This window comes from Antedon bifida, chromosome 6 (genome assembly GCF_963402885.1).
Source record: "Antedon bifida chromosome 6, ecAntBifi1.1, whole genome shotgun sequence".
Taxonomy (NCBI): domain Eukaryota; kingdom Metazoa; phylum Echinodermata; class Crinoidea; order Comatulida; family Antedonidae; genus Antedon; species Antedon bifida.
The window spans coordinates 8,692,382-8,712,299 of NC_136231.1; the positions used below are offsets into that span (position 1 = coordinate 8,692,382).

At 37.2% G+C, this 19,918-nt stretch overlaps 47 non-coding genes across 47 annotated transcripts; all 47 read left to right on the forward strand.

Annotated features, from left to right (window-relative positions):
* The first annotated feature begins 103 nt into the window (after window positions 1–103).
* Window positions 104–222, forward strand: LOC144846547 (5S ribosomal RNA). Its single transcript, XR_013613161.1, has one exon. It is a non-coding gene; the product is annotated as a 5S ribosomal RNA (ribosomal RNA).
* A 392-nt stretch (window positions 223–614) lies between these two features.
* LOC144846255 (5S ribosomal RNA) lies at window positions 615–733 on the forward strand. Its single transcript, XR_013612879.1, has one exon. It is a non-coding gene; the product is annotated as a 5S ribosomal RNA (ribosomal RNA).
* Window positions 734–971: 238 nt separating this feature from the next.
* Window positions 972–1,090, forward strand: LOC144846256 (5S ribosomal RNA). The gene has a single exon (XR_013612880.1). It is a non-coding gene; the product is annotated as a 5S ribosomal RNA (ribosomal RNA).
* A 118-nt stretch (window positions 1,091–1,208) lies between these two features.
* Window positions 1,209–1,327, forward strand: LOC144846257 (5S ribosomal RNA). Its single transcript, XR_013612881.1, has one exon. It is a non-coding gene; the product is annotated as a 5S ribosomal RNA (ribosomal RNA).
* Window positions 1,328–1,910: 583 nt separating this feature from the next.
* LOC144846962 (5S ribosomal RNA) lies at window positions 1,911–2,029 on the forward strand. Its single transcript, XR_013613540.1, has one exon. It is a non-coding gene; the product is annotated as a 5S ribosomal RNA (ribosomal RNA).
* Window positions 2,030–2,261: 232 nt separating this feature from the next.
* LOC144846548 (5S ribosomal RNA) lies at window positions 2,262–2,380 on the forward strand. Its single transcript, XR_013613162.1, has one exon. It is a non-coding gene; the product is annotated as a 5S ribosomal RNA (ribosomal RNA).
* Window positions 2,381–2,613: 233 nt separating this feature from the next.
* On the forward strand, window positions 2,614–2,732 carry LOC144846549 (5S ribosomal RNA). The gene has a single exon (XR_013613163.1). It is a non-coding gene; the product is annotated as a 5S ribosomal RNA (ribosomal RNA).
* A 381-nt stretch (window positions 2,733–3,113) lies between these two features.
* LOC144846258 (5S ribosomal RNA) lies at window positions 3,114–3,232 on the forward strand. Its single transcript, XR_013612882.1, has one exon. It is a non-coding gene; the product is annotated as a 5S ribosomal RNA (ribosomal RNA).
* A 118-nt stretch (window positions 3,233–3,350) lies between these two features.
* Window positions 3,351–3,469, forward strand: LOC144846643 (5S ribosomal RNA). Its single transcript, XR_013613254.1, has one exon. It is a non-coding gene; the product is annotated as a 5S ribosomal RNA (ribosomal RNA).
* A 583-nt stretch (window positions 3,470–4,052) lies between these two features.
* LOC144846963 (5S ribosomal RNA) lies at window positions 4,053–4,171 on the forward strand. Its single transcript, XR_013613541.1, has one exon. It is a non-coding gene; the product is annotated as a 5S ribosomal RNA (ribosomal RNA).
* Window positions 4,172–4,409: 238 nt separating this feature from the next.
* LOC144846259 (5S ribosomal RNA) lies at window positions 4,410–4,528 on the forward strand. Its single transcript, XR_013612883.1, has one exon. It is a non-coding gene; the product is annotated as a 5S ribosomal RNA (ribosomal RNA).
* A 118-nt stretch (window positions 4,529–4,646) lies between these two features.
* Window positions 4,647–4,765, forward strand: LOC144846645 (5S ribosomal RNA). Its single transcript, XR_013613255.1, has one exon. It is a non-coding gene; the product is annotated as a 5S ribosomal RNA (ribosomal RNA).
* A 583-nt stretch (window positions 4,766–5,348) lies between these two features.
* LOC144846576 (5S ribosomal RNA) lies at window positions 5,349–5,467 on the forward strand. The gene has a single exon (XR_013613189.1). It is a non-coding gene; the product is annotated as a 5S ribosomal RNA (ribosomal RNA).
* A 238-nt stretch (window positions 5,468–5,705) lies between these two features.
* On the forward strand, window positions 5,706–5,824 carry LOC144846260 (5S ribosomal RNA). The gene has a single exon (XR_013612884.1). It is a non-coding gene; the product is annotated as a 5S ribosomal RNA (ribosomal RNA).
* Window positions 5,825–5,942: 118 nt separating this feature from the next.
* LOC144846551 (5S ribosomal RNA) lies at window positions 5,943–6,061 on the forward strand. The gene has a single exon (XR_013613164.1). It is a non-coding gene; the product is annotated as a 5S ribosomal RNA (ribosomal RNA).
* Window positions 6,062–6,453: 392 nt separating this feature from the next.
* Window positions 6,454–6,572, forward strand: LOC144846261 (5S ribosomal RNA). The gene has a single exon (XR_013612885.1). It is a non-coding gene; the product is annotated as a 5S ribosomal RNA (ribosomal RNA).
* Window positions 6,573–6,810: 238 nt separating this feature from the next.
* LOC144846263 (5S ribosomal RNA) lies at window positions 6,811–6,929 on the forward strand. The gene has a single exon (XR_013612886.1). It is a non-coding gene; the product is annotated as a 5S ribosomal RNA (ribosomal RNA).
* Window positions 6,930–7,047: 118 nt separating this feature from the next.
* LOC144846264 (5S ribosomal RNA) lies at window positions 7,048–7,166 on the forward strand. Its single transcript, XR_013612887.1, has one exon. It is a non-coding gene; the product is annotated as a 5S ribosomal RNA (ribosomal RNA).
* Window positions 7,167–7,749: 583 nt separating this feature from the next.
* Window positions 7,750–7,868, forward strand: LOC144846964 (5S ribosomal RNA). The gene has a single exon (XR_013613542.1). It is a non-coding gene; the product is annotated as a 5S ribosomal RNA (ribosomal RNA).
* Window positions 7,869–8,106: 238 nt separating this feature from the next.
* On the forward strand, window positions 8,107–8,225 carry LOC144846265 (5S ribosomal RNA). The gene has a single exon (XR_013612888.1). It is a non-coding gene; the product is annotated as a 5S ribosomal RNA (ribosomal RNA).
* A 581-nt stretch (window positions 8,226–8,806) lies between these two features.
* On the forward strand, window positions 8,807–8,925 carry LOC144846966 (5S ribosomal RNA). Its single transcript, XR_013613543.1, has one exon. It is a non-coding gene; the product is annotated as a 5S ribosomal RNA (ribosomal RNA).
* A 238-nt stretch (window positions 8,926–9,163) lies between these two features.
* LOC144846637 (5S ribosomal RNA) lies at window positions 9,164–9,282 on the forward strand. Its single transcript, XR_013613247.1, has one exon. It is a non-coding gene; the product is annotated as a 5S ribosomal RNA (ribosomal RNA).
* A 239-nt stretch (window positions 9,283–9,521) lies between these two features.
* LOC144846267 (5S ribosomal RNA) lies at window positions 9,522–9,640 on the forward strand. Its single transcript, XR_013612890.1, has one exon. It is a non-coding gene; the product is annotated as a 5S ribosomal RNA (ribosomal RNA).
* A 118-nt stretch (window positions 9,641–9,758) lies between these two features.
* Window positions 9,759–9,877, forward strand: LOC144846268 (5S ribosomal RNA). Its single transcript, XR_013612891.1, has one exon. It is a non-coding gene; the product is annotated as a 5S ribosomal RNA (ribosomal RNA).
* A 583-nt stretch (window positions 9,878–10,460) lies between these two features.
* On the forward strand, window positions 10,461–10,579 carry LOC144846967 (5S ribosomal RNA). Its single transcript, XR_013613544.1, has one exon. It is a non-coding gene; the product is annotated as a 5S ribosomal RNA (ribosomal RNA).
* Window positions 10,580–10,817: 238 nt separating this feature from the next.
* LOC144846972 (5S ribosomal RNA) lies at window positions 10,818–10,936 on the forward strand. Its single transcript, XR_013613549.1, has one exon. It is a non-coding gene; the product is annotated as a 5S ribosomal RNA (ribosomal RNA).
* Window positions 10,937–11,054: 118 nt separating this feature from the next.
* Window positions 11,055–11,173, forward strand: LOC144846269 (5S ribosomal RNA). The gene has a single exon (XR_013612892.1). It is a non-coding gene; the product is annotated as a 5S ribosomal RNA (ribosomal RNA).
* Window positions 11,174–11,756: 583 nt separating this feature from the next.
* Window positions 11,757–11,875, forward strand: LOC144846983 (5S ribosomal RNA). Its single transcript, XR_013613560.1, has one exon. It is a non-coding gene; the product is annotated as a 5S ribosomal RNA (ribosomal RNA).
* A 238-nt stretch (window positions 11,876–12,113) lies between these two features.
* On the forward strand, window positions 12,114–12,232 carry LOC144846536 (5S ribosomal RNA). Its single transcript, XR_013613150.1, has one exon. It is a non-coding gene; the product is annotated as a 5S ribosomal RNA (ribosomal RNA).
* Window positions 12,233–12,350: 118 nt separating this feature from the next.
* Window positions 12,351–12,469, forward strand: LOC144846270 (5S ribosomal RNA). The gene has a single exon (XR_013612893.1). It is a non-coding gene; the product is annotated as a 5S ribosomal RNA (ribosomal RNA).
* A 583-nt stretch (window positions 12,470–13,052) lies between these two features.
* On the forward strand, window positions 13,053–13,171 carry LOC144846968 (5S ribosomal RNA). The gene has a single exon (XR_013613545.1). It is a non-coding gene; the product is annotated as a 5S ribosomal RNA (ribosomal RNA).
* A 238-nt stretch (window positions 13,172–13,409) lies between these two features.
* Window positions 13,410–13,528, forward strand: LOC144846271 (5S ribosomal RNA). Its single transcript, XR_013612894.1, has one exon. It is a non-coding gene; the product is annotated as a 5S ribosomal RNA (ribosomal RNA).
* A 118-nt stretch (window positions 13,529–13,646) lies between these two features.
* On the forward strand, window positions 13,647–13,765 carry LOC144846273 (5S ribosomal RNA). The gene has a single exon (XR_013612896.1). It is a non-coding gene; the product is annotated as a 5S ribosomal RNA (ribosomal RNA).
* Window positions 13,766–14,348: 583 nt separating this feature from the next.
* LOC144846995 (5S ribosomal RNA) lies at window positions 14,349–14,467 on the forward strand. Its single transcript, XR_013613572.1, has one exon. It is a non-coding gene; the product is annotated as a 5S ribosomal RNA (ribosomal RNA).
* A 238-nt stretch (window positions 14,468–14,705) lies between these two features.
* Window positions 14,706–14,824, forward strand: LOC144846274 (5S ribosomal RNA). The gene has a single exon (XR_013612897.1). It is a non-coding gene; the product is annotated as a 5S ribosomal RNA (ribosomal RNA).
* Window positions 14,825–14,942: 118 nt separating this feature from the next.
* On the forward strand, window positions 14,943–15,061 carry LOC144846275 (5S ribosomal RNA). Its single transcript, XR_013612898.1, has one exon. It is a non-coding gene; the product is annotated as a 5S ribosomal RNA (ribosomal RNA).
* Window positions 15,062–15,179: 118 nt separating this feature from the next.
* On the forward strand, window positions 15,180–15,298 carry LOC144846276 (5S ribosomal RNA). The gene has a single exon (XR_013612899.1). It is a non-coding gene; the product is annotated as a 5S ribosomal RNA (ribosomal RNA).
* Window positions 15,299–15,881: 583 nt separating this feature from the next.
* LOC144846969 (5S ribosomal RNA) lies at window positions 15,882–16,000 on the forward strand. Its single transcript, XR_013613546.1, has one exon. It is a non-coding gene; the product is annotated as a 5S ribosomal RNA (ribosomal RNA).
* A 238-nt stretch (window positions 16,001–16,238) lies between these two features.
* Window positions 16,239–16,357, forward strand: LOC144846277 (5S ribosomal RNA). The gene has a single exon (XR_013612900.1). It is a non-coding gene; the product is annotated as a 5S ribosomal RNA (ribosomal RNA).
* A 118-nt stretch (window positions 16,358–16,475) lies between these two features.
* LOC144846279 (5S ribosomal RNA) lies at window positions 16,476–16,594 on the forward strand. Its single transcript, XR_013612902.1, has one exon. It is a non-coding gene; the product is annotated as a 5S ribosomal RNA (ribosomal RNA).
* A 583-nt stretch (window positions 16,595–17,177) lies between these two features.
* LOC144846970 (5S ribosomal RNA) lies at window positions 17,178–17,296 on the forward strand. The gene has a single exon (XR_013613547.1). It is a non-coding gene; the product is annotated as a 5S ribosomal RNA (ribosomal RNA).
* A 238-nt stretch (window positions 17,297–17,534) lies between these two features.
* LOC144846280 (5S ribosomal RNA) lies at window positions 17,535–17,653 on the forward strand. Its single transcript, XR_013612903.1, has one exon. It is a non-coding gene; the product is annotated as a 5S ribosomal RNA (ribosomal RNA).
* A 118-nt stretch (window positions 17,654–17,771) lies between these two features.
* Window positions 17,772–17,890, forward strand: LOC144846281 (5S ribosomal RNA). The gene has a single exon (XR_013612904.1). It is a non-coding gene; the product is annotated as a 5S ribosomal RNA (ribosomal RNA).
* Window positions 17,891–18,473: 583 nt separating this feature from the next.
* On the forward strand, window positions 18,474–18,592 carry LOC144847082 (5S ribosomal RNA). The gene has a single exon (XR_013613656.1). It is a non-coding gene; the product is annotated as a 5S ribosomal RNA (ribosomal RNA).
* A 238-nt stretch (window positions 18,593–18,830) lies between these two features.
* On the forward strand, window positions 18,831–18,949 carry LOC144846282 (5S ribosomal RNA). The gene has a single exon (XR_013612905.1). It is a non-coding gene; the product is annotated as a 5S ribosomal RNA (ribosomal RNA).
* Window positions 18,950–19,067: 118 nt separating this feature from the next.
* Window positions 19,068–19,186, forward strand: LOC144846283 (5S ribosomal RNA). The gene has a single exon (XR_013612906.1). It is a non-coding gene; the product is annotated as a 5S ribosomal RNA (ribosomal RNA).
* Window positions 19,187–19,772: 586 nt separating this feature from the next.
* On the forward strand, window positions 19,773–19,891 carry LOC144846971 (5S ribosomal RNA). Its single transcript, XR_013613548.1, has one exon. It is a non-coding gene; the product is annotated as a 5S ribosomal RNA (ribosomal RNA).
* Window positions 19,892–19,918: the final 27 nt, after the last annotated feature.

Below are 19,918 nucleotides of genomic sequence, written 5' to 3' on the forward strand. Positions count from 1 at the left end.
TAAATTATACTAAACAAAATTTGTTTTACCTTTCAATTATGTTTTTATGACAGTAACAATAAGATCTATCTAAGGTATAATCTTGAACCGCAAGTAACCGAATGTCTACAACCATACCACGTTGAAAACACCGGTTCTCGTCCGATCACCGCAGTTAAACAACGTCGGGCCTGGTTAGTACTTGTATGGGAGACCGCCTGGGAATACCTGGTGTCGTAGACCTATGTTTAACTTTTTTTTAAATTATACTAAACAAAGTTTATTTTACCTTTCAATTATGTTTTTATGACAGTAACTATAAGATCTATCTAAGGTATAATCTTGAACCGCAAGTAACCGAATGTCTACAACCGTACCAGGTTGCCTGGGAATATCTGGTGTCGTACACCTGTGTTTATCTTTTTAATAATCCTAAAATATAGTCTTTTTTAAATGTTTAGATTTTGACAAAATGTGTTTATACTGTTGATGATAGTATAAGTAAATAAATTCAAACTGTAACCGAAGTTAATCGAAAGTTTTTCAACTAAACTGCCTTGAAAACAACGGTTCTCGTCCGATCATTGAAGTTAAACAAGTTGTTGTTCAAAGGGCCTGACCGCAAGTTAGCGAATGTCTACAACCATACCACGTTGAAAACACCGGTTCTCGTCCGATCACCGCAGTTAAACAACGTCGGGCCTGGTTAGTACTTGGATGGGAGACCGCCTGGGAATACCTGGTGTCGTAGACCTATGTTTAACTTTTTTTAAATTATACTAAACAAAGTTTATTTTACCTTTCAATTATGTGTTTCTTGAACAGAAGTGTGTGCAAATACCAAAGTCATGGTTTCAGCAGCTGCTAATTTGAATCCTAGAAAATGTTCTATAATAAATTCCAAAGGTATTAGGTTATAGGATATATGTGTTTGTAGAGATTAAGACAGTAACTATAAGATCTCTATAATCTTGAACCGCAAGTTAACGAATGTCTACAACCATACCACGTTGAAAACACCGGTTCTCGTCCGATCACCGCAGTTAAACAACGTCGGGCCTGGTTAGTACTTGGATGGGAGACCGCCTGGGAATACCTGGTGTCGTAGACCTATGTTTAACTTTTTTAAATTATACTAAACAAAATTTGTTTTACCTTTCAATTATGTTTTTATGACAGTAACAATAAGATCTATCTAAGGTATAATCTTGAACCGCAAGTAACCGAATGTCTACAACCATACCACGTTGAAAACACCGGTTCTCGTCCGATCACCGCAGTTAAACAACGTCGGGCCTGGTTAGTACTTGGATGGGAGACCGCCTGGGAATACCTGGTGTCGTAGACCTATGTTTAACTTTTTTTAAAATTATACTAAACAAAGTTTATTTTACCTTTCAATTATGTTTTTATGACAGTAACTATAAGATCTATCTAAGGTATAATCTTGAACCGCAAGTAACCGAATGTCTACAACCGTACCAGGTTGCCTGGGAATATCTGGTGTCGTACACCTGTGTTTATCTTTTTAATAATCCTAAAATATAGTCTTTTTTAAATGTTTAGATTTTGACAAAATGTGTTTATACTGTTGATGATAGTATAAGTAAATAAATTCAAACTGTAACCGAAGTTAATCGAAAGTTTTTCAACTAAACTGCCTTGAAAACAACGGTTCTCGTCCGATCATTGAAGTTAAACAAGTTGTTGTTCAAAGACATGTTTGTTGTTGTATGTTGCTGATGTGGTGACCGTACAAACGTCACTGTACTACGCGGGCGTCCACTTGTGTGCGCGTTTGCTTCTTAGCAACAAAGCGGCCTGAAGCTTTTGTACATGCCGCTATTGTGTTATGCTTCTTTGTACAGTGTTATTGTTTCTTTTATATTGTCTTTTTATTAATTAAAAAACGCCCAACTCAGTAACCGAATGTCTACGACCATACCACGTTGACAACACCGGTTCTCGTCCGATCACCGCAGTTAAACAACGTCGGGCCTGGTTAGTACTTGGATGGGAGACCGCCTGGGAATACCTGGTGTCGTAGACCTATGTTTAACTTTTTTTAAATTATACTAAACAAAGTTTATTTTACCTTTCAATTATGTGTTTCTTGAACAGAAGTGTGTGCAAATACCAAAGTCATGGTTTCAGCAGCTGCTAATTTGAATCCTAGAAAATGTTCTATAATAAATTCCAAAGGTATTAGGTTATAGGATATATGTGTTTGTAGAGATTAAGACAGTAACTATAAGATCTCTATAATCTCTAATAAACCGAATGTCTACAACCATACCACGTTGAAAACACCGGTTCTCGTCCGATCACCGCAGTTAAACAACGTCGGGCCTGGTTAGTACTTGTATGGGAGACCGCCTGGGAATACCTGGTGTCGTAGACCTATGTTTAACTTTTTTTTAAATTATACTAAACAAAGTTTATTTTACCTTTCAATTATGTGTTTCTTGAACAGAAGTGTGTGCAAATACCAAAGTCATGGTTTCAGCAGCTGCTAATTTGAATCCTAGAAAATGTTCTATAATAAATTCCAAAGGTATTAGGTTATAGGATATATGTGTTTGTAGAGATTAAGACAGTAACTATAAGATCTCTATAATCTCTAATAAACCGAATGTCTACAACCATACCACGTTGAAAACACCGGTTCTCGTCCGATCACCGCAGTTAAACAACGTCGGGCCTGGTTAGTACTTGTATGGGAGACCGCCTGGGAATACCTGGTGTCGTAGACCTATGTTTAACTTTTTTTTAAATTATACTAAATTATTATACAATTATGTTTTTATGACAGTAACTATAAGATCTATCTAAGGTATAATCTTGAACCGCAAGTAACCGAATGTCTACAACCGTACCAGGTTGCCTGGGAATATCTGGTGTCGTACACCTGTGTTTATCTTTTTAATAATCCTAAAATATAGTCTTTTTTAAATGTTTAGATTTTGACAAAATGTGTTTATACTGTTGATGATAGTATAAGTAAATAAATTCAAACTGTAACCGAAGTTAATCGAAAGTTTTTCAACTAAACTGCCTTGAAAACAACGGTTCTCGTCCGATCATTGAAGTTAAACAAGTTGTTGTTCAAAGGGCCTGACCGCAAGTTAGCGAATGTCTACAACCATACCACGTTGAAAACACCGGTTCTCGTCCGATCACCGCAGTTAAACAACGTCGGGCCTGGTTAGTACTTGGATGGGAGACCGCCTGGGAATACCTGGTGTCGTAGACCTATGTTTAACTTTTTTAAATTATACTAAACAAAATTTGTTTTACCTTTCAATTATGTTTTTATGACAGTAACAATAAGATCTATCTAAGGTATAATCTTGAACCGCAAGTAACCGAATGTCTTCAACCATACCACGTTGAAAACACCGGTTCTCGTCCGATCACCGCAGTTAAACAACGTCGGGCCTGGTTAGTACTTGTATGGGAGACCGCCTGGGAATACCTGGTGTCGTAGACCTATGTTTAACTTTTTTTTAAATTATACTAAACAAAGTTTATTTTACCTTTCAATTATGTTTTTATGACAGTAACTATAAGATCTATCTAAGGTATAATCTTGAACCGCAAGTAACCGAATGTCTACAACCGTACCAGGTTGCCTGGGAATATCTGGTGTCGTACACCTGTGTTTATCTTTTTAATAATCCTAAAATATAGTCTTTTTTAAATGTTTAGATTTTGACAAAATGTGTTTATACTGTTGATGATAGTATAAGTAAATAAATTCAAACTGTAACCGAAGTTAATCGAAAGTTTTTCAACTAAACTGCCTTGAAAACAACGGTTCTCGTCCGATCATTGAAGTTAAACAAGTTGTTGTTCAAAGACATGTTTGTTGTTGTATGTTGCTGCTGTGGTGACCGTACAAACGTCACTGTACTACGCGGGCGTCCACTTGTGTGCGCGTTTGCTTCTTAGCAACAAAGCGGCCTGAAGCTTTTGTACATGCCGCTATTGTGTTATGCTTCTTTGTACAGTGTTATTGTTTCTTTTATATTGTCTTTTTATTAATTAAAAAACGCCCAACTCAGTAACCGAATGTCTACGACCATACCACGTTGACAACACCGGTTCTCGTCCGATCACCGCAGTTAAACAACGTCGGGCCTGGTTAGTACTTGGATGGGAGACCGCCTGGGAATACCTGGTGTCGTAGACCTATGTTTAACTTTTTTTAAATTATACTAAACAAAGTTTATTTTACCTTTCAATTATGTGTTTCTTGAACAGAAGTGTGTGCAAATACCAAAGTCATGGTTTCAGCAGCTGCTAATTTGAATCCTAGAAAATGTTCTATAATAAATTCCAAAAGTATTAGGTTATAGGATATATGTGTTTGTAGAGATTAAGACAGTAACTATAAGATCTCTATAATCTTGAACCGCAAGTTAACGAATGTCTACAACCATACCACGTTGAAAACACCGGTTCTCGTCCGATCACCGCAGTTAAACAACGTCGGGCCTGGTTAGTACTTGGATGGGAGACCGCCTGGGAATACCTGGTGTCGTAGACCTATGTTTAACTTTTTTAAATTATACTAAACAAAATTTGTTTTACCTTTCAATTATGTTTTTATGACAGTAACAATAAGATCTATCTAAGGTATAATCTTGAACCGCAAGTAACCGAATGTCTTCAACCATACCACGTTGAAAACACCGGTTCTCGTCCGATCACCGCAGTTAAACAACGTCGGGCCTGGTTAGTACTTGTATGGGAGACCGCCTGGGAATACCTGGTGTCGTAGACCTATGTTTAACTTTTTTTTAAATTATACTAAACAAAGTTTATTTTACCTTTCAATTATGTTTTTATGACAGTAACTATAAGATCTATCTAAGGTATAATCTTGAACCGCAAGTAACCGAATGTCTACAACCGTACCAGGTTGCCTGGGAATATCTGGTGTCGTACACCTGTGTTTATCTTTTTAATAATCCTAAAATATAGTCTTTTTTAAATGTTTACATTTTGACAAAATGTGTTTATACTGTTGATGATAGTATAAGTAAATAAATTCAAACTGTAACCGAAGTTAATCGAAAGTTTTTCAACTAAACTGCCTTGAAAACAACGGTTCTCGTCCGATCATTGAAGTTAAACAAGTTGTTGTTCAAAGACATGTTTGTTGTTGTATGTTGCTGCTGTGGTGACCGTACAAACGTCACTGTACTACGCGGGCGTCCACTTGTGTGCGCGTTTGCTTCTTAGCAACAAAGCGGCCTGAAGCTTTTGTACATGCCGCTATTGTGTTATGCTTCTTTGTACAGTGTTATTGTTTCTTTTATATTGTCTTTTTATTAATTAAAAAACGCCCAACTCAGTAACCGAATGTCTACGACCATACCACGTTGACAACACCGGTTCTCGTCCGATCACCGCAGTTAAACAACGTCGGGCCTGGTTAGTACTTGGATGGGAGACCGCCTGGGAATACATGGTGTCGTAGACCTATGTTTAACTTTTTTTAAATTATACTAAACAAAGTTTATTTTACCTTTCAATTATGTGTTTCTTGAACAGAAGTGTGTGCAAATACCAAAGTCATGGTTTCAGCAGCTGCTAATTTGAATCCTAGAAAATGTTCTATAATAAATTCCAAAAGTATTAGGTTATAGGATATATGTGTTTGTAGAGATTAAGACAGTGACTATAAGATCTCTATAATCTTGAACCGCAAGTTAGCGAATGTCTACAACCATACCACGTTGAAAACACCGGTTCTCGTCCGATCACCGCAGTTAAACAACGTCGGGCCTGGTTAGTACTTGGATGGGAGACCGCCTGGGAATACCTGGTGTCGTAGACCTATGTTTAACTTTTTTAAATTATACTAAACAAAATTTGTTTTACCTTTCAATTATGTTTTTATGACAGTAACAATAAGATCTATCTAAGGTATAATCTTGAACCGCAAGTAACCGAATGTCTACAACCATACCACGTTGAAAACACCGGTTCTCGTCCGATCACCGCAGTTAAACAACGTCGGGCCTGGTTAGTACTTGTATGGGAGACCGCCTGGGAATACCTGGTGTCGTAGACCTATGTTTAACTTTTTTTTAAATTATACTAAACAAAGTTTATTTTACCTTTCAATTATGTTTTTATGACAGTAACTATAAGATCTATCTAAGGTATAATCTTGAACCGCAAGTAACCGAATGTCTACAACCGTACCAGGTTGCCTGGGAATATCTGGTGTCGTACACCTGTGTTTATCTTTTTAATAATCCTAAAATATAGTCTTTTTTAAATGTTTAGATTTTGACAAAATGTGTTTATACTGTTGATGATAGTATAAGTAAATAAATTCAAACTGTAACCGAAGTTAATCGAAAGTTTTTCAACTAAACTGCCTTGAAAACAACGGTTCTCGTCCGATCATTGAAGTTAAACAAGTTGTTGTTCAAAGGGCCTGACCGCAAGTTAGCGAATGTCTACAACCATACCACGTTGAAAACACCGGTTCTCGTCCGATCACCGCAGTTAAACAACGTCGGGCCTGGTTAGTACTTGGATGGGAGACCGCCTGGGAATACCTGGTGTCGTAGACCTATGTTTAACTTTTTTTAAATTATACTAAACAAAGTTTATTTTACCTTTCAATTATGTGTTTCTTGAACAGAAGTGTGTGCAAATACCAAAGTCATGGTTTCAGCAGCTGCTAATTTGAATCCTAGAAAATGTTCTATAATAAATTCCAAAGGTATTAGGTTATAGGATATATGTGTTTGTAGAGATTAAGACAGTAACTATAAGATCTCTATAATCTTGAACCGCAAGTTAACGAATGTCTACAACCATACCACGTTGAAAACACCGGTTCTCGTCCGATCACCGCAGTTAAACAACGTCGGGCCTGGTTAGTACTTGGATGGGAGACCGCCTGGGAATACCTGGTGTCGTAGACCTATGTTTAACTTTTTTAAATTATACTAAACAAAATTTGTTTTACCTTTCAATTATGTTTTTATGACAGTAACAATAAGATCTATCTAAGGTATAATCTTGAACCGCAAGTAACCGAATGTCTACAACCATACCACGTTGAAAACACCGGTTCTCGTCCGATCACCGCAGTTAAACAACGTCGGGCCTGGTTAGTACTTGGATGGGAGACCGCCTGGGAATACCTGGTGTCGTAGACCTATGTTTAACTTTTTTTTAAATTATACTAAACAAAGTTTATTTTACCTTTCAATTATGTTTTTATGACAGTAACTATAAGATCTATCTAAGGTATAATCTTGAACCGCAAGTAACCGAATGTCTACAACCGTACCAGGTTGCCTGGGAATATCTGGTGTCGTACACCTGTGTTTATCTTTTTAATAATCCTAAAATATAGTCTTTTTTAAATGTTTAGATTTTGACAAAATGTGTTTATACTGTTGATGATAGTATAAGTAAATAAATTCAAACTGTAACCGAAGTTAATCGAAAGTTTTTCAACTAAACTGCCTTGAAAACAACGGTTCTCGTCCGATCATTGAAGTTAAACAAGTTGTTGTTCAAAGACATGTTTGTTGTTGTATGTTGCTGATGTGGTGACCGTACAAACGTCACTGTACTACGCGGGCGTCCACTTGTGTGCGCGTTTGCTTCTTAGCAACAAAGCGGCCTGAAGCTTTTGTACATGCCGCTATTGTGTTATGCTTCTTTGTACAGTGTTATTGTTTCTTTTATATTGTCTTTTTATTAATTAAAAAACGCCCAACTCAGTAACCGAATGTCTACGACCATACCACGTTGACAACACCGGTTCTCGTCCGATCACCGCAGTTAAACAACGTCGGGCCTGGTTAGTACTTGGATGGGAGACCGCCTGGGAATACCTGGTGTCGTAGACCTATGTTTAACTTTTTTTAAATTATACTAAACAAAGTTTATTTTACCTTTCAATTATGTGTTTCTTGAACAGAAGTGTGTGCAAATACCAAAGTCATGGTTTCAGCAGCTGCTAATTTGAATCCTAGAAAATGTTCTATAATAAATTCCAAAAGTATTAGGTTATAGGATATATGTGTTTGTAGAGATTAAGACAGTAACTATAAGATCTCTATAATCTTGAACCGCAAGTTAACGAATGTCTACAACCATACCACGTTGAAAACACCGGTTCTCGTCCGATCACCGCAGTTAAACAACGTCGGGCCTGGTTAGTACTTGGATGGGAGACCGCCTGGGAATACCTGGTGTCGTAGACCTATGTTTAACTTTTTTAAATTATACTAAACAAAATTTGTTTTACCTTTCAATTATGTTTTTATGACAGTAACTATAAGATCTATCTAAGGTATAATCTTGAACCGCAAGTAACCGAATGTCTACAACCGTACCAGGTTGCCTGGGAATATCTGGTGTCGTACACCTGTGTTTATCTTTTTAATAATCCTAAAATATAGTCTTTTTTAAATGTTTAGATTTTGACAAAATGTGTTTATACTGTTGATGATAGTATAAGTAAATAAATTCAAACTGTAACCGAAGTTAATCGAAAGTTTTTCAACTAAACTGCCTTGAAAACAACGGTTCTCGTCCGATCATTGAAGTTAAACAAGTTGTTGTTCAAAGACATGTTTGTTGTTGTATGTTGCTGCTGTGGTGACCGTACAAACGTCACTGTACTACGCGGGCGTCCACTTGTGTGCGCGTTTGCTTCTTAGCAACAAAGCGGCCTGAAGCTTTTGTACATGCCGCTATTGTGTTATGCTTCTTTGTACAGTGTTATTGTTTCTTTTATATTGTCTTTTTATTAATTAAAAAACGCCCAACTCAGTAACCGAATGTCTACGACCATACCACGTTGACAACACCGGTTCTCGTCCGATCACCGCAGTTAAACAACGTCGGGCCTGGTTAGTACTTGGATGGGAGACCGCCTGGGAATACCTGGTGTCGTAGACCTATGTTTAACTTTTTTTAAATTATACTAAACAAAGTTTATTTTACCTTTCAATTATGTGTTTCTTGAACAGAAGTGTGTGCAAATACCAAAGTCATGGTTTCAGCAGCTGCTAATTTGAATCCTAGAAAATGTTCTATAATAAATTCCAAAAGTATTAGGTTATAGGATATATGTGTTTGTAGAGATTAAGACAGTGACTATAAGATCTCTATAATCTTGAACCGGAAGTTAGCGAATGTCTACAACCATACCACGTTGAAAACACCGGTTCTCGTCCGATCACCGCAGTTAAACAACGTCGGGCCTGGTTAGTACTTGGATGGGAGACCGCCTGGGAATACCTGGTGTCTTAGACCTATGTTTAACTTTTTTTTAAATTATACTAAACAAAGTTTATTTTACCTTTCAATTATGTGTTTCTTGAACAGAAGTGTGTGCAAATACCAAAGTCATGGTTTCAGCAGCTGCTAATTTGAATCCTAGAAAATGTTCTATAATAAATTCCAAAAGTATTAGGTTATAGGATATATGTGTTTGTAGAGATTAAGACAGTGACTATAAGATCTCTATAATCTTGAACCGCAAGTTAGCGAATGTCTACAACCATACCACGTTGAAAACACCGGTTCTCGTCCGATCACCGCAGTTAAACAACGTCGGGCCTGGTTAGTACTTGGATGGGAGACCGCCTGGGAATACCTGGTGTCGTAGACCTATGTTTAACTTTTTTAAATTATACTAAACAAAATTTGTTTTACCTTTCAATTATGTTTTTATGACAGTAACAATAAGATCTATCTAAGGTATAATCTTGAACCGCAAGTAACCGAATGTCTACAACCATACCACGTTGAAAACACCGGTTCTCGTCCGATCACCGCAGTTAAACAACGTCGGGCCTGGTTAGTACTTGGATGGGAGACCGCCTGGGAATACCTGGTGTCGTAGACCTATGTTTAACTTTTTTTTAAATTATACTAAACAAAGTTTATTTTACCTTTCAATTATGTTTTTATGACAGTAACTATAAGATCTATCTAAGGTATAATCTTGAACCGCAAGTAACCGAATGTCTACAACCGTACCAGGTTGCCTGGGAATATCTGGTGTCGTACACCTGTGTTTATCTTTTTAATAATCCTAAAATATAGTCTTTTTTAAATGTTTAGATTTTGACAAAATGTGTTTATACTGTTGATGATAGTATAAGTAAATAAATTCAAACTGTAACCGAAGTTAATCGAAAGTTTTTCAACTAAACTGCCTTGAAAACAACGGTTCTCGTCCGATCATTGAAGTTAAACAAGTTGTTGTTCAAAGACATGTTTGTTGTTGTATGTTGCTGATGTGGTGACCGTACAAACGTCACTGTACTACGCGGGCGTCCACTTGTGTGCGCGTTTGCTTCTTAGCAACAAAGCGGCCTGAAGCTTTTGTACATGCCGCTATTGTGTTATGCTTCTTTGTACAGTGTTATTGTTTCTTTTATATTGTCTTTTTATTAATTAAAAAACGCCCAACTCAGTAACCGAATGTCTACGACCATACCACGTTGACAACACCGGTTCTCGTCCGATCACCGCAGTTAAACAACGTCGGGCCTGGTTAGTACTTGGATGGGAGACCGCCTGGGAATACCTGGTGTCGTAGACCTATGTTTAACTTTTTTTAAATTATACTAAACAAAGTTTATTTTACCTTTCAATTATGTGTTTCTTGAACAGAAGTGTGTGCAAATACCAAAGTCATGGTTTCAGCAGCTGCTAATTTGAATCCTAGAAAATGTTCTATAATAAATTCCAAAGGTATTAGGTTATAGGATATATGTGTTTGTAGAGATTAAGACAGTAACTATAAGATCTCTATAATCTTGAACCGCAAGTTAACGAATGTCTACGACCATACCACGTTGAAAACACCGGTTCTCGTCCGATCACCGCAGTTAAACAACGTCGGGCCTGGTTAGTACTTGGATGGGAGACCGCCTGGGAATACCTGGTGTCGTAGACCTATGTTTAACTTTTTTAAATTATACTAAACAAAATTTGTTTTACCTTTCAATTATGTTTTTATGACAGTAACAATAAGATCTATCTAAGGTATAATCTTGAACCGCAAGTAACCGAATGTCTACAACCATACCACGTTGAAAACACCGGTTCTCGTCCGATCACCGCAGTTAAACAACGTCGGGCCTGGTTAGTACTTGGATGGGAGACCGCCTGGGAATACCTGGTGTCGTAGACCTATGTTTAACTTTTTTTAAAATTATACTAAACAAAGTTTATTTTACCTTTCAATTATGTTTTTATGACAGTAACTATAAGATCTATCTAAGGTATAATCTTGAACCGCAAGTAACCGAATGTCTACAACCGTACCAGGTTGCCTGGGAATATCTGGTGTCGTACACCTGTGTTTATCTTTTTAATAATCCTAAAATATAGTCTTTTTTAAATGTTTAGATTTTGACAAAATGTGTTTATACTGTTGATGATAGTATAAGTAAATAAATTCAAACTGTAACCGAAGTTAATCGAAAGTTTTTCAACTAAACTGCCTTGAAAACAACGGTTCTCGTCCGATCATTGAAGTTAAACAAGTTGTTGTTCAAAGACATGTTTGTTGTTGTATGTTGCTGCTGTGGTGACCGTACAAACGTCACTGTACTACGCGGGCGTCCACTTGTGTGCGCGTTTGCTTCTTAGCAACAAAGCGGCCTGAAGCTTTTGTACATGCCGCTATTGTGTTATGCTTCTTTGTACAGTGTTATTGTTTCTTTTATATTGTCTTTTTATTAATTAAAAAACGCCCAACTCAGTAACCGAATGTCTACGACCATACCACGTTGAAAACACCGGTTCTCGTCCGATCACCGCAGTTAAACAACGTCGGGCCTGGTTAGTACTTGGATGGGAGACCGCCTGGGAATACCTGGTGTCGTAGACCTATGTTTAACTTTTTTAAAATTATACTAAACAAAGTTTATTTTACCTTTCAATTATGTGTTTCTTGAACAGAAGTGTGTGCAAATACCAAAGTCATGGTTTCAGCAGCTGCTAATTTGAATCCTAGAAAATGTTCTATAATAAATTCCAAAAGTATTAGGTTATAGGATATATGTGTTTGTAGAGATTAAGACAGTGACTATAAGATCTCTATAATCTTGAACCGCAAGTTAACGAATGTCTACAACCATACCACGTTGAAAACACCGGTTCTCGTCCGATCACCGCAGTTAAACAACGTCGGGCCTGGTTTGTACTTGGATGGGAGACCGCCTGGGAATACCTGGTGTCGTAGACCTATGTTTAACTTTTTTAAATTATACTAAACAAAATTTGTTTTACCTTTCAATTATGTTTTTATGACAGTAACAATAAGATCTATCTAAGGTATAATCTTGAACCGCAAGTAACCGAATGTCTACAACCATACCACGTTGAAAACACCGGTTCTCGTCCGATCACCGCAGTTAAACAACGTCGGGCCTGGTTAGTACTTGGATGGGAGACCGCCTGGGAATACCTGGTGTCGTAGACCTATGTTTAACTTTTTTTTAAATTATACTAAACAAAGTTTATTTTACCTTTCAATTATGTTTTTATGACAGTAACTATAAGATCTATCTAAGGTATAATCTTGAACCGCAAGTAACCGAATGTCTACAACCGTACCAGGTTGCCTGGGAATATCTGGTGTCGTACACCTGTGTTTATCTTTTTAATAATCCTAAAATATAGTCTTTTTTAAATGTTTACATTTTGACAAAATGTGTTTATACTGTTGATGATAGTATAAGTAAATAAATTCAAACTGTAACCGAAGTTAATCGAAAGTTTTTCAACTAAACTGCCTTGAAAACAACGGTTCTCGTCCGATCATTGAAGTTAAACAAGTTGTTGTTCAAAGACATGTTTGTTGTTGTATGTTGCTGCTGTGGTGACCGTACAAACGTCACTGTACTACGCGGGCGTCCACTTGTGTGCGCGTTTGCTTCTTAGCAACAAAGCGGCCTGAAGCTTTTGTACATGCCGCTATTGTGTTATGCTTCTTTGTACAGTGTTATTGTTTCTTTTATATTGTCTTTTTATTAATTAAAAAACGCCCAACTCAGTAACCGAATGTCTACGACCATACCACGTTGACAACACCGGTTCTCGTCCGATCACCGCAGTTAAACAACGTCGGGCCTGGTTAGTACTTGGATGGGAGACCGCCTGGGAATACCTGGTGTCGTAGACCTATGTTTAACTTTTTTTAAATTATACTAAACAAAGTTTATTTTACCTTTCAATTATGTGTTTCTTGAACAGAAGTGTGTGCAAATACCAAAGTCATGGTTTCAGCAGCTGCTAATTTGAATCCTAGAAAATGTTCTATAATAAATTCCAAAAGTATTAGGTTATAGGATATATGTGTTTGTAGAGATTAAGACAGTGACTATAAGATCTCTATAATCTTGAACCGCAAGTTAACGAATGTCTACAACCATACCACGTTGAAAACACCGGTTCTCGTCCGATCACCGCAGTTAAACAACGTCGGGCCTGGTTAGTACTTGGATGGGAGACCGCCTGGGAATACCTGGTGTCGTAGACCTATGTTTAACTTTTTTAAATTATACTAAACAAAATTTGTTTTACCTTTCAATTATGTTTTTATGACAGTAACAATAAGATCTATCTAAGGTATAATCTTGAACCGCAAGTAACCGAATGTCTACAACCATACCACGTTGAAAACACCGGTTCTCGTCCGATCACCGCAGTTAAACAACGTCGGGCCTGGTTAGTACTTGGATGGGAGACCGCCTGGGAATACCTGGTGTCGTAGACCTATGTTTAACTTTTTTTAAAATTATACTAAACAAAGTTTATTTTACCTTTCAATTATGTTGTTATGACAGTAACTATAAGATCTATCTAAGGTATAATCTTGAACCGCAAGTAACCGAATGTCTACAACCGTACCAGGTTGCCTGGGAATATCTGGTGTCGTACACCTGTGTTTATCTTTTTAATAATCCTCAAATATAGTCTTTTTTAAATGTTTACATTTTGACAAAATGTGTTTATACTGTTGATGATAGTATAAGTAAATAAATTCAAACTGTAACCGAAGTTAATCGAAAGTTTTTCAACTAAACTGCCTTGAAAACAACGGTTCTCGTCCGATCATTGAAGTTAAACAAGTTGTTGTTCAAAGACATGTTTGTTGTTGTATGTTGCTGCTGTGGTGACCGTACAAACGTCACTGTACTACGCGGGCGTCCACTTGTGTGCGCGTTTGCTTCTTAGCAACAAAGCGGCCTGAAGCTTTTGTACATGCCGCTATTGTGTTATGCTTCTTTGTACAGTGTTATTGTTTCTTTTATATTATCTTTTTATTAATTAAAAAACGCCCAACTCAGTAACCGAATGTCTACGACCATACCACGTTGAAAACACCGGTTCTCGTCCGATCACCGCAGTTAAACAACGTCGGGCCTGGTTAGTACTTGGATGGGAGACCGCCTGGGAATACCTGGTGTCGTAGACCTATGTTTAACTTTTTTTAAATTATACTAAACAAAGTTTATTTTACCTTTCAATTATGTGTTTCTTGAACAGAAGTGTGTGCAAATACCAAAGTCATGGTTTCAGCAGCTGCTAATTTGAATCCTAGAAAATGTTCTATAATAAATTCCAAAAGTATTAGGTTATAGGATATATGTGTTTGTAGAGATTAAGACAGTGACTATAAGATCTCTATAATCTTGAACCGCAAGTTAACGAATGTCTACAACCATACCACGTTGAAAACACCGGTTCTCGTCCGATCACCGCAGTTAAACAACGTCGGGCCTGGTTAGTACTTGGATGGGAGACCGCCTGGGAATACCTGGTGTCGTAGACCTATGTTTAACTTTTTTAAATTATACTAAACAAAATTTGTTTTACCTTTCAATTATGTTTTTATGACAGTAACAATAAGATCTATCTAAGGTATAATCTTGAACCGCAAGTAACCGAATGTCTACAACCATACCACGTTGAAAACACCGGTTCTCGTCCGATCACCGCAGTTAAACAACGTCGGGCCTGGTTAGTACTTGGATGGGAGACCGCCTGGGAATACCTGGTGTCGTAGACCTATGTTTAACTTTTTTAAATTATACTAAACAAAATTTGTTTTACCTTTCAATTATGTTTTTATGACAGTAACAATAAGATCTATCTAAGGTATAATCTTGAACCGCAAGTAACCGAATGTCTACAACCATACCACGTTGAAAACACCGGTTCTCGTCCGATCACCGCAGTTAAACAACGTCGGGCCTGGTTAGTACTTGGATGGGAGACCGCCTGGGAATACCTGGTGTCGTAGACCTATGTTTAACTTTTTTTAAAATTATACTAAACAAAGTTTATTTTACCTTTCAATTATGTTTTTATGACAGTAACTATAAGATCTATCTAAGGTATAATCTTGAACCTCAAGTAACCGAATGTCTACAACCGTACCAGGTTGCCTGGGAATATCTGGTGTCGTACACCTGTGTTTATCTTTTTAATAATCCTAAAATATAGTCTTTTTTAAATGTTTACATTTTGACAAAATGTGTTTATACTGTTGATGATAGTATAAGTAAATAAATTCAAACTGTAACCGAAGTTAATCGAAAGTTTTTCAACTAAACTGCCTTGAAAACAACGGTTCTCGTCCGATCATTGAAGTTAAACAAGTTGTTGTTCAAAGACATGTTTGTTGTTGTATGTTGCTGCTGTGGTGACCGTACAAACGTCACTGTACTACGCGGGCGTCCACTTGTGTGCGCGTTTGCTTCTTAGCAACAAAGCGGCCTGAAGCTTTTGTACATGCCGCTATTGTGTTATGCTTCTTTGTACAGTGTTATTGTTTCTTTTATATTGTCTTTTTATTAATTAAAAAACGCCCAACTCAGTAACCGAATGTCTACGACCATACCACGTTGACAACACCGGTTCTCGTCCGATCACCGCAGTTAAACAACGTCGGGCCTGGTTAGTACTTGGATGGGAGACCGCCTGGGAATACCTGGTGTCGTAGACCTATGTTTAACTTTTTTAAAATTATACTAAACAAAGTTTATTTTACCTTTCAATTATGTGTTTCTTGAACAGAAGTGTGTGCAAATACCAAAGTCATGGTTTCAGCAGCTGCTAATTTGAATCCTAGAAAATGTTCTATAATAAATTCCAAAAGTATTAGGTTATAGGATATATGTGTTTGTAGAGATTAAGACAGTGACTATAAGATCTCTATAATCTTGAACCGCAAGTTAACGAATGTCTACAACCATACCACGTTGAAAACACCGGTTCTCGTCCGATCACCGCAGTTAAACAACGTCGGGCCTGGTTAGTACTTGGATGGGAGACCGCCTGGGAATACCTGGTGTCGTAGACCTATGTTTAACTTTTTTAAATTATACTAAACAAAATTTGTTTTACCTTTCAATTATGTTTTTATGACAGTAACAATAAGATCTATCTAAGGTATAATCTTGAACCGCAAGTAACCGAATGTCTACAACCATACCACGTTGAAAACACCGGTTCTCGTCCGATCACCGCAGTTAAACAACGTCGGGCCTGGTTAGTACTTGGATGGGAGACCGCCTGGGAATACCTGGTGTCGTAGACCTATGTTTAACTTTTTTTAAAATTATACTAAACAAAGTTTATTTTACCTTTCAATTATGTTTTTATGACAGTAACTATAAGATCTATCTAAGGTATAATCTTGAACCGCAAGTAACCGAATGTCTACAACCGTACCAGGTTGCCTGGGAATATCTGGTGTCGTACACCTGTGTTTATCTTTTTAATAATCCTAAAATATAGTCTTTTTTAAATGTTTACATTTTGACAAAATGTGTTTATACTGTTGATGATAGTATAAGTAAATAAATTCAAACTGTAACCGAAGTTAATCGAAAGTTTTTCAACTAAACTGCCTTGAAAACAACGGTTCTCGTCCGATCATTGAAGTTAAACAAGTTGTTGTTCAAAGACATGTTTGTTGTTGTATGTTGCTGCTGTGGTGACCGTACAAACGTCACTGTACTACGCGGGCGTCCACTTGTGTGCGCGTTTGCTTCTTAGCAACAAAGCGGCCTGAAGCTTTTGTACATGCCGCTATTGTGTTATGCTTCTTTGTACAGTGTTATTGTTTCTTTTATATTGTCTTTTTATTAATTAAAAAACGCCCAACTCAGTAACCGAATGTCTACGACCATACCACGTTGACAACACCGGTTCTCGTCCGATCACCGCAGTTAAACAACGTCGGGCCTGGTTAGTACTTGGATGGGAGACCGCCTGGGAATACCTGGTGTCGTAGACCTATGTTTAACTTTTTTTAAATTATACTAAACAAAGTTTATTTTACCTTTCAATTATGTGTTTCTTGAACAGAAGTGTGTGCAAATACCAAAGTCATGGTTTCAGCAGCTGCTAATTTGAATCCTAGAAAATGTTCTATAATAAATTCCAAAAGTATTAGGTTATAGGATATATGTGTTTGTAGAGATTAAGACAGTGACTATAAGATCTCTATAATCTTGAACCGCAAGTTAACGAATGTCTACAACCATACCACGTTGAAAACACCGGTTCTCGTCCGATCACCGCAGTTAAACAACGTCGGGCCTGGTTAGTACTTGGATGGGAGACCGCCTGGGAATACCTGGTGTCGTAGACCTATGTTTAACTTTTTTAAATTATACTAAACAAAATTTGTTTTACCTTTCAATTATGTTTTTATGACAGTAACAATAAGATCTATCTAAGGTATAATCTTGAACCGCAAGTAACCGAATGTCTACAACCATACCACGTTGAAAACACCGGTTCTCGTCCGATCACCGCAGTTAAACAACGTCGGGCCTGGTTAGTACTTGGATGGGAGACCGCCTGGGAATACCTGGTGTCGTAGACCTATGTTTAACTTTTTTTTAAATTATACTAAACAAAGTTTATTTTACCTTTCAATTATGTTGTTATGACAGTAACTATAAGATCTATCTAAGGTATAATCTTGAACCGCAAGTAACCGAATGTCTACAACCGTACCAGGTTGCCTGGGAATATCTGGTGTCGTACACCTGTGTTTATCTTTTTAATAATCCTCAAATATAGTCTTTTTTAAATGTTTACATTTTGACAAAATGTGTTTATACTGTTGATGATAGTATAAGTAAATAAATTCAAACTGTAACCGAAGTTAATCGAAAGTTTTTCAACTAAACTGCCTTGAAAACAACGGTTCTCGTCCGATCATTGAAGTTAAACAAGTTGTTGTTCAAAGACATGTTTGTTGTTGTATGTTGCTGCTGTGGTGACCGTACAAACGTCACTGTACTACGCGGGCGTCCACTTGTGTGCGCGTTTGCTTCTTAGCAACAAAGCGGCCTGAAGCTTTTGTACATGCCGCTATTGTGTTATGCTTCTTTGTACAGTGTTATTGTTTCTTTTATATTATCTTTTTATTAATTAAAAAACGCCCAACTCAGTAACCGAATGTCTACGACCATACCACGTTGAAAACACCGGTTCTTGTCCGATCACCGCAGTTAAACAACGTCGGGCCTGGTTAGTACTTGGATGGGAGACCGCCTGGGAATACCTGGTGTCGTAGACCTATGTTTAACTTTTTTTAAATTATACTAAACAAAGTTTATTTTACCTTTCAATTATGTGTTTCTTGAACAGAAGTGTGTGCAAATACCAAAGTCATGGTTTCAGCAGCTGCTAATTTGAATCCTAGAAAATGTTCTATAATAAATTCCAAAAGTATTAGGTTATAGGATATATGTGTTTGTAGAGATTAAGACAGTGACTATAAGATCTCTATAATCTTGAACCGCAAGTTAACGAATGTCTACAACCATACCACGTTGAAAACACCGGTTCTCGTCCGATCACCGCAGTTAAACAACGTCGGGCCTGGTTAGTACTTGGATGGGAGACCGCCTGGGAATACCTGGTGTCGTAGACCTATGTTTAACTTTTTTAAATTATACTAAACAAAATTTGTTTTACCTTTCAATTATGTTTTTATGACAGTAACAATAAGATCTATCTAAGGTATAATCTTGAACCGCAAGTAACCGAATGTCTACAACCATACCACGTTGAAAACACCGGTTCTCGTCCGATCACCGCAGTTAAACAACGTCGGGCCTGGTTAGTACTTGGATGGGAGACCGCCTGGGAATACCTGGTGTCGTAGACCTATGTTTAACTTTTTTTTAAATTATACTAAACAAAGTTTATTTTACCTTTCAATTATGTTTTTATGACAGTAACTATAAGATCTATCTAAGGTATAATCTTGAACCGCAAGTAACCGAATGTCTACAACCGTACCAGGTTGCCTGGGAATATCTGGTGTCGTACACCTGTGTTTATCTTTTTAATAATCCTAAAATATAGTCTTTTTTAAATGTTTACATTTTGACAAAATGTGTTTATACTGTTGATGATAGTATAAGTAAATAAATTCAAACTGTAACCGAAGTTAATCGAAAGTTTTTCAACTAAACTGCCTTGAAAACAACGGTTCTCGTCCGATCATTGAAGTTAAACAAGTTGTTGTTCAAAGACATGTTTGTTGTTGTATGTTGCTGCTGTGGTGACCGTACAAACGTCACTGTACTACGCGGGCGTCCACTTGTGTGCGCGTTTGCTTCTTAGCAACAAAGCGGCCTGAAGCTTTTGTACATGCCGCTATTGTGTTATGCTTCTTTGTACTACAGTGTTATTGTTTCTTTTATATTGTCTTTTTATTAATTAAAAAACGCCCAACTCAGTAACCGAATGTCTACGACCATACCACGTTGACAACACCGGTTCTCGTCCGATCACCGCAGTTAAACAACGTCGGGCCTGGTTAGTACTTGGATGGGAGACCGCCTGGGAATACCTGGTGTCGTAGACCTATGTTTAACTTTTTTTAAATTATACT